This window comes from Neolamprologus brichardi, chromosome 6 (genome assembly GCF_056152115.1).
Source record: "Neolamprologus brichardi isolate AB-2024 chromosome 6, ASM5615211v1, whole genome shotgun sequence".
In the NCBI taxonomy this organism is placed as follows: Eukaryota; Metazoa; Chordata; class Actinopteri; order Cichliformes; family Cichlidae; genus Neolamprologus; species Neolamprologus brichardi.
In genome coordinates, this window is record NC_142109.1 from 27,556,683 (window position 1) to 27,566,658 (window position 9,976).

Below are 9,976 nucleotides of genomic sequence, written 5' to 3' on the forward strand. Positions count from 1 at the left end.
ACGCATTTAATTGCACTTTGCATTCCAAGCAAAGGGGAACTTCTGTCAATGCACGCTTTACTGGTATACCAATTAAACTGATGCACACATCTGAGCTACAAAGAAGCCTTCTTAGGACTGATTGGAGGTAAATTTCATTTCAAAAGACTACCCGACGGAAGCCTTGATAAAAGCGTGGTTTTGTGCAAACTGTACAAAAGGGAGTATGCATACCGCCAAAGCACTTCAACCTTACGGTACCATTTAAATGCAAAACATGTTGCAGCGAACAGAGAAACTGTGGGAGCTGTTAGCGGTAGCAGTCCAAGTACCAACAAAAGGTGTCAGCAGCCCAAACTTAATGAAATGACTGGCTTCAGGACCAAAATCAGTAAGTCAGCATCGGACAAACTTACAAATTATCTCGCAAAATGGATTGCTCTGGACTGTAGACCACTATCAGTGGTAGAAGATAGGGGGGTTAGAAAATGTGCTACAGTTAGCGTCAGGTGATCCAACATTCCAAGTGCCGTGCCGAAAGACTATTTCGAGTAAAATTCAGCAGCTTTATTACACTGAAAAGCAAGCAAAGTTAGATGGATTAAAGACAGCCCTGCTAATATGGAGGAACTGCACCTTGCGCAAACAAGACTTGTGCAACAGAAAGAGCCACTCATACAGGATGTTTCCATACTGTGGAATTGAACGTTGGTTATGGTTTCTCGTCTACTAAAGAATCAAGAGGCTGTTTTAGCTGCTTTAGACAAACAAAATCAAAAGCTAGTCATTTTAAATCCATCAGAACTGATAAAACTCCAAAAACTGGCAATTGTCCTTGATCCATGCAGGTAAATAAAATTATTTTTTATAACTTATTGTTACCATTTCTTTAAAAAGTTCTATAGTTGACAGTTATCGTGTAGATTAATAATTACCTTCTTGAACTGTCTACTACAGGTTTGTGACTGAACTTCTTAGAGGTGAGACATATGTCTCATGTTCAGTGATTTTACCTGCTTTCTGCCACCTGCATTACACCATGAATGTCTCAGATGATGACTCAAACTACGTGATGGAATTTAAGACTACCTTCACAAAGGACCTATCCCAACGTGTAGCTACACTCAACCATCAGTGGCTCCACATAGCTACTGTGCTTGACCCACACTTTAAGGATTTAAAGTGTCTCGCAAGGGGAGCGCTAGAAGAGGTTTGGACCAGCTTTGAGGCCCTGCTGCAGGAACAGTGTAAAGATGCCACCACAAAGGACCCAGCAAAGACAAAAAGCCTCCTCCTCTCTTCATTGTCTTCAGACTCTGATTCAGATGAGGAAGCCCTAACAGGGCTTCCTTTATTTTTATTATTATTATTGTTGTTGTTGTTGTCTGTGAAGGTTCTCAGTCATGCAGGTCATTGTAGTCTACAGTGTTGGGTGAGTTACTTTAAATTAGTAACTTAGTTACATTACTAGTTACTTCTATCAAAAGTAACTCAGTTACTTCAAGTTATTCGTTACTTTCAAAGTAACTAGTTACTAGGGAAAGTAACTTTGGTTTTACTCAGAATTCTCTTGTTAATGTGTTGCCTCTGTAACTGGATACCCAGCAAGATTGCCAGTCTTCTAGCTTGCTTACTTGCCACAAGTGCACTGTGCCACCTACCAATAGAAAGGAAAAAATAATGTGCATATTTCCACGAGAGAAATCCCACGCCTGGGCCGTCGTTGACCGCTGCCATAATTCCAGCCTACATCACAGCACAGCATCATGTGGGCTTTTTACATCCAACACAAAAACTGCAGTCGTGGTGCTTTCGATTGTACTCAGAACTCGGAAATTCTGCCTTCCAAATAGGAAGATGTAGGTCCAGACTGCAGATGAGCTGCATACAGGGCTGGACTGGGACAAAAATCGTCCCGGGCGTTTTGATTAGAGACTGGCCCGCCATTATAGGAAAAATCATAAAGACTTTGAATGAAAACAAACACTGTTGTGACAGTGATGAACACTGTCTTGATGGTATATATGTGTCAATCTATCAATCGTTTGTTGTAAGATTCAGATAATTATTTTTTAAAAGCTAGATATTTTAAATGAGGATAAGAAAGAAAAGTATGTCTTTGTGCCCCCCTCTCCCTGTTAATGCCCTACCTGGCCCCCTGGCAACACTTTGCTAGACCCGCCCCTGCACAGTTACCAGCTGTCAGTTACGTAGAAAACGGATCCTGGTGTTATTTGTCTCTCAGAAACAGTTCATAACTTCCCTTCAACTCATTCATGTCACCTAAAGGGTAAACCTGTTTCTCCATCACCTGCTCAGCCCTGATGATTCAGTAAAGACATCTCCTGGTTTCATCTTCACATTTTCCTCTCACCACATATCATGACCAGCAGCTTTTACAGCTGTGGCTCCTGCAAACATCAGCTGATACTAGAAATTAATATTAAATACATTTTAACAACAGCTGATCAAGCTTAAACAAGCTGCTGTTGTTTAGCGCGGCATCCGCTGGTTTCCTCTTTCTGGCGCAAAGTGGGCGATAAACAAACAAGAGAGAAAAGCCGATCAGCTAATCATTGATCCGTTTCATGATTGAAGTAGAAACAGGAGAGGGAGGGGAGAGAATGAGAGAAGAAGAGGCAGCTGTGCAGCAAAGACACAGAATAACTCCAGCTTTGTGTCTTTCTCATTGTAGCTGAAGTCCGGGACAAACTGTGCTCCCTTTCACCTCAATGCGAAACGCATAATATTTTCTCTGAATATGAGACGATTCTGTTTTTCAGGGGACGGTTGGCAACTCTACTAACTAACCTTATGAACAAAATAAAGTTCAATATCACTAACATCATAGCACCCACCCAGCTGTATAGAAACTCCGTCATGCTAGCTAGTACGCAGTAGGAAAAAGTCAGCATAACGAAAATAAACTCCACCTAAACTTGGTTTATATCTGACCCAGATAGACTGCAGGTGTCTCTATCAAAAGTGAACTGAGTTACTTTTGATAGAAGTAACTAGTAATGTAACTAAGTTACTAATTTAAAGTAACTCACCCAACACTGTAGACTACAATGACCTGCATGACTGAGAACCTTCACAGACAACAACAACAACAATAATAATAATAAAAATAAAAATAATAATAAAAAAAAAAAAAAAAAACGCAAAACGCTGGGTCCACAACCCAACAACATGACAAACAGGCTAGTTTGTCTAAGTAACTAAAACAGACGGACAGTAAATAAGCATGGAAGTATTGTGAGTCCAGTGGGTTTGTTATTTTTTGCACTAAATGTTTGATGATCAAACTGTTTTAGCCTAATGTACAAAATAATAATAATGAATTACAGTAGTCCAGCCTGGAAGTAATAAATGCATGAACTAGTTTTTCAGCATCACTCTGAGACAAGACATTTCTAATTTTAGAGATGTTGCGCAAATGGAAGAACGCAGTCTTACATATTTGTTTAATATGTGCGTTGAAGGACATGTCCTGGTCAAAAATGACTCCAAGGTTCCTCACAGTGTTACTGGAGGCCAAGGTAATGCCATCCAGAGTAAGAATCTGCTTAGATACCATATTTCTAAGATTTTCAGGGCCGAGTAAACTAACCTCAGTTTTATCTGAATTAAGAAGCAGAAAGTTAGCGACCATCCAGGTCTTTATGTCTTTAAGACATTCCTGCAGTTTAACTAATTGGTGTGTGTTATCTGGCTTCATATAGATACAGATAGACAGATAGAGTTGGGTGTCATCTGCATAGCAGTGAAAATGTATACTATGTTTTCTAATGATGCTGCCTATGGGAAGCATGTATAATGTAAACAGAATTGGTCCTAGCACTGAACCCTCTGGAACACCATAATTAACCTCAGTGTGTGAAGAGGACTCTCCATTTACATGCACAAATTGAAGTCTTTTAGATAGATATGACACAAACCGCTGCAGTACGGTACCTGTAATACTCGCGCTAATAGAATATTATGGTCAACGGTATTGAAAGCTGCACTAAGGTCTAGCAGGACAAGCACAGAGATGAGTCCACTGTCAGAGGACATAAGAAGATCATTTGTAACCTTCACAAAAGCTGTTTCTGTGCTGTGATGAGCTCTGAAACCTGACTGAAACTCTTCAAATAAACCATTCCTCTGCAGATGATCTGTTAGCTGTTTGACAACTACTCTTTCAAGGATTTCTGATATGAAAGGAAGGTTGGAGATTGGCCTATAATTAGCTAAGACTGCCGGGTTTAGAGATGGCTTTTTAAGTAAAGGTTTAACTACTGCCAGCTTGAAGGCCTGTGGTACATAGCCGATTATTAGTGATAGGTTGATCATATTTAAGATCGAAGAATTAATTAATGGCAGGACTTCTTTGAGCAGTTGTAGGAATGGGGTCTAAAAGACACGTTGATGGTTTGGAGGAAGTAATTACTGAAGTTAACTCAGAAAGATCAATTGGAGAAAAAGAGTCTAACTTAACATCAATGGTACTGAAAGTAGCTGTAGATAATATTACATCTGTGGGATGATTATTGGTAATTTTTTCTCTAATGATAAAAATTTTATTTGTGAAGAAGTTCATTAAGTCATTACTAGTTAACGTTAAAGTGATGATTGGCTCAAAAGAGCTCTGACTTTTTGTCAGCCTGGCTACAGTGCTGAAGAGAAACCTGGGGTTGTTCTTATTTTCTTCAATCACTCACGAATAGTAAGATGTTCTGGCTTTACGGAGGGCTTTCTTATAAAGCAACAAACTATTTCTCCAGGCTAAATGATGATCCTCTAAATTTGTGACACACATTTCCTCTCCAGCTTACGAGTCATCTGCTTTAGGCTACGTGTTTGAGAATTATACCACGGAGTCAGATACTTCTGATTTGAGACCTTAGTTTTCACAGGAGCTACAGTATCCAGAGTCGTACGTAGTGAGGAGGTAAAATTATTAACAAGATAATTGACCTCTATTGGAGTAGCGTTCAGGTAGCTGCTCTGATCTGTGTTGGTACAGGTCATTGAAGATGATAACAGTGGGTGGATTATATTCTTAAACTTAGTTAGTTAGCAACTTAGTTACACTGAAAAAAAGGGATTGGCCAGCTCTTGGATTTACGTAAGCATCTTGCGTGTATTTAACACAATTGCCTCATGCTTTAAAGTTAGGTGTAACTATATAGTGTAGAAACTACATGATATGCAGAGAGGGTAGATTAAATTGTTCATATCATGTTCAAGTGAAGTAAGTCAATAATATAGCAATGTTAAATCCCGCGACACTGCAGGGGTTTCAGTCTCGCACTCTTTTTTGGTATACCAAAAAAAGTAAATTGGGTGGTTGTTACATTAAAAAAGTCTACCTTGTAATTTGAACACAATAATTTCATGTTTCTATGAACGTAATTAAATCATGTAGGATTTGCATGGAATTCAAAAACTTAATTTGTTCTTGTTGAGATGACAGGATACAATCTAGTAAGAGTGGTTAGTTGCTGAACTCATGAAATTCACAAGATCGCACAAGATTTCAAACTGCAGGAAAATCAGTGGAGTTATAAGAGGCAGAGAACTACACACACACCACATGCATGCTATTGCTATTTATTGTGGATTAACCTGTCAAGGATAAAAACAAAAAAATTCTGCATCAAACACAGGAAATCATAGCTTTCCTGTGTTTCCTAGATTGTTGGCATGGTGGTTAGTGCTGTTGCTTCACAGTAAGAAGGTCCTGGGTTCAAATCCACATTCTGGCTAGTTTGCAGTGGTTTCTCTCTGGGTATTCTGGTTTCCTCCCACAATTAAAAGTCATGCAGCTATTAGAGCTAGGTTAATTGATGATTCTAAATTATCTGTGAATGTAAGTGTAAATGGTTGTTTGTTTCTATGTGATAGACTGGTGAGCTGTCCAGGGTGTACCCTGCCTCGTAACCTATCACTTCAGGGTTATTTCCCAGCTCTCCTGCAACCCAGAGGATGGTAGTCATTGTAAATCCATTCAATTTTTATGGTAACCAGGATCTAGACTTTGTTGAACATTATGTAATATGAAGACAACATGTAGTATTTAAGTGACCAAGTAGTATTGGGGTAAAAGTTATTGAATAGTGTTGAAATAAAATGACAAAATTGTGAAGGATTAAAATATTCCAAGAGCTCAACTTACTTCATCTGAACATGTTTCAATCGCGTTTTAGAAACACAAAATGCACAGGTTTATTGAATATGAAAAAGTTGTGTTGATTTAACTCAGTTGTTTAAGTTTCTGCCAAAACAAAACATTTGTGTGCAACAAATGTCCACTATTGAATCAAGTAAATCCAACATGGCCTTTTTTTCAGTGTACAGCGCTTTCAGAAAGACATCTACTTTGATAAAGTCTACTCTCCACTGCTGTGTAATCAATTATTGTAAATGTAAATGTTATCAGGAAATGATCAGACAGGAGAGGGTTTTCAGGAAACACTATTAAATGTTCAGTTTCTATGTCATATGTTAAAACAAGATCTAGAGTGTGATTAAAGTGGTGGGTGGGTTCTTTTACATTTTGAGAGAAGCCAATTGACTCTCATGCTGTGTTGAGGCTGTCATTTTTAGCATCTACATGGATTTGTAGATGTAGATCACCCACAATAATTAATTTATCTGAGGTGAGCACTAAATCAGATAAAAAGTCTGAGAAATCAGACAGAAACTCTGTGTAAGGCCCAGGTGGACGATAGATGATAACAAGTAAGACTGGTTTCTGAGTTTCACAGCTGGGGTGGACAAGGCTAAGCATCAGGCTTTCAAATGAATTAAAAGTCTGTCTTGGTCTTTCGTTGATTAATAGGCTGGTGTGAAAAATTGCTGCCACACCTCCCCCTCAGCCTGTACTTCGAGGTTTCTGGTAGTTAGAATGACTCGGGTCATTGTATTGTATTGTTCCTTCTTTGTGATTTTTTTATGTCTAAGTTGTTTACTGCTGGTTTTTAGTTTGTTTTTGTCTGTTTGAAAGCTGACACAGTCTCAATGGAGATGGGGTTTTTTTTTTGGGGGGGGGGGGTAGCAGGAGGTGAGAAGCTGCAGAGAGGCGTGTAAGACTGCAACTCTGCTTCCTGGTCCCAACTCTGGATAGTCATATTTTGGGGGGTTTAAAAAATTTGTCCATATTTCTAGAAATGAGGCAAGGCAAGGCAAGTTTATTTATATAGCACAATTCAACAACAATGTGATTCAAAGTGCTTTACAGAGACATTAAAAAACAAAAACAATAAAAAGCATGATTTAAAATTGATTAAAAAAAACAGTAGATGAAATCAGAACAGTAGATAAAATCAGTAGTTAAAATGTAGGTTTTGAAAAGAATGAGAGAATAGGTGAGTCTTCAACCTGGATTTAAATAAACTGAGTGTTTCAACTGATCTGAGGCTTTCTGGGAGTTTGTTCCAGATGTATGGAGCATAAAAGCTGAATGCAGCTTCTCCATGTCTGGTTCTGACTCTGGAAACTGATAAAAAAAAAAAAAAAAAACAGATCCAGATGACCTGAGGGATCTGGAAGGTTCATACTGGGTCAGGAGGTCACTGATGTATTTTGGTCCTAAACCATTCAGCGCTTCATAGACCAGCATCAGAACTTTAAAGTCTATCCTCTGACGGCCAGGCAGCCAGTGTGAGAGCTGCTCCATCCAAAGTGGGATTAATGCTTAATGCTGTCTGAGTGGTGTTTTTTGGACACCACTCAGACAGCCAGCAATTTAAGGAGAACATGCGGCTAAACATGCATGTCACTCCTGGTCTGATTGGGGAGGGACCAGAGAAAACTACAGAGTCCAACATTGTTTTGGCAAAGTTAGACACCGATTCAATATTGATTTTAGTGACCTCCGATTGGTGTAACTGGGTGTCATTACTGCCAACGTGAATTATGATTTTACTGAATTTACGTTTACCCTTAGCCAGCAGTTTTAAATTTCCCTCAATGTCACCTGCTCTGGCCCCTGGAAGACAATTGACTATGGTTGCCGGTGTCTCTAGCTTCACATGTCTGACAACAGAATCACCAATTACCAGAGTTTGACCCCTGGCGGGTGTGTCACCGAGTGGGGGAAACTGTTAGACACATGAACAGGTTGGTGGTGTACCTGGGATAGTCTTAAACAGAAGTCATCACATTACTATTACTCTAAAAAGAGACCAATGACTATCACTCAGCTTTAAGAGTCTTTAGACCCATTCCACACATGTGACTAGTATCACTGATAATTAGCCAGAAAACAGGAATTACAGGTATAAGATAAAATGAGTTCAACAACAAATAAAGACAATAATACAACTACCACGATTAGTGCCTCTGTGCTGTCTTTCAGTCCAGCTTTGTCCAGCCACTGGTAGGATTTCTGGATATCAGCCACCTCCTCTATCTTGTATTTTGGTTTAGGTTTAAGTGTATTAGGTTCTCTAAGTTCTTTTCAGTTATGCCGAGGTGGCCACTATAGTTTTTTTGTGTATTAGATTCCCTTGCATCTTCAGCCCTGTGTTTAAGTCTCCCTCACCCTTCATGTATTCCATGTCTTGTGTTGTCAAGCTAATGGTGTCATGTCTGCACCTTAGGTTTCCTGTTTTATTTTGAAAGTCTGGTGTTTCTGTGTTCAATGGGCTTTGTTCTGCTCTTCCCCTGTGGTGTCATTATTTTTAATTTGTGTCAGCTCATAGTACCACACTATAAACATCCAACTTGTCTTCTACTCCAAATGCATTTGTCTTTGTCACCAAATTTAAACAAAACAAACAAAAACAATCAATGCAATTACCTGGCTACCACTGTTTATTCCTAGTCAAGAGGAGATTGCTGTCTAATCTAGTGTGACTGAGTCCAGAAACATGAATTGTTTTGGATGTACTCTGACCCACCAGCTTTATAAACTGACTTTTTTATTTGCAGATTATGTGGCACTCCGGGACCAATGTCAATTGTCGCGGGGTCCTCTCCTAGGCTTCACCCGAACAAATGTGGGCGTAGTCAGTAAGCGTTCAGTGTGGATAGTTTATTCTGCTGGCCTCCCAGGTGCACAAAAGATTATTTACAAAGAGAATAAACAACTAACTTAATTCAACACAAAACAAACAGCTATATACAAAAAACAAGCAGGTGAGCCAGTCTGCATGTTACCCTCACTGTAACATCTCACAGACTGCCCATGTAGGCCCTGACAGCCTCCTTTTATACCCTATTGCCCCTCCCACTAGGCATAATAGTCATCCCTTTATTATTTCTTTTCCCAACACACTCTTTTTTCCTCATCTTATTTCTAGCTGTATTCCTACAATATATATATAGACATTTATGGCCACTTCCAGGCAGCCTACAGTGTTTCACAATAACAAAAAAAACACAAACAAAAATGCAGTTCACGTGACCTTTCAAAGCGCCTGCGAACTCACAATTTGAACCCTGGAACACCATCGGCTTGTATAACCACTCGCATAAACGGCGATCACGGGGTGTCTACGCGACCGGCCTTAAAGGTAAGTTAAAAAAATATGTTGGCCACCGTCTGTGCGGCTCAAAATATACCTCTCACCGCTTTTTTTGTTTAACTGCCCGGTCGACTAAAAGACGTGCAGCCACGGTAACCCAGCGCAACAATAGTAGACTAATGGTGGTGGTGCGTGTATGCGCTCAGATCAGCTGTTTGCGGCCCGGGACGGTGTAACTCCGTCACATCAATGTAACCAGACACGCATATAAATTATATTTTAATATTGCACCAATCAGTTCACACATAAAAACACACACATCCCTCTATTGAATAAAAAATCTTTACATTAATGCCTTACTTTACCAATATTACCCATCAAATTTTTTTATCTTTGTTTTTCTCATTTATGAAAGAGCAAATAAAGTAGTAAAGAGTAAATGTTGGGTTAAAACTTAAATTTACCTGTTTTCTTATATAAGGAATATTTATTGACTTAAACTCCATTGCAGTCTTCAGTTATACAGTCAAGAAATGTTG

The 9,976-nt window shown here is 39.2% G+C and overlaps 1 pseudogene; it reads left to right on the forward strand.

Annotated features, from left to right (window-relative positions):
- Window positions 1-600: 600 nt before the first annotated feature.
- On the forward strand, window positions 601-2,678 carry LOC148102590 (E3 SUMO-protein ligase ZBED1-like; annotated as a pseudogene).
- The last annotated feature ends 7,298 nt before the right edge of the window (window positions 2,679-9,976 follow it).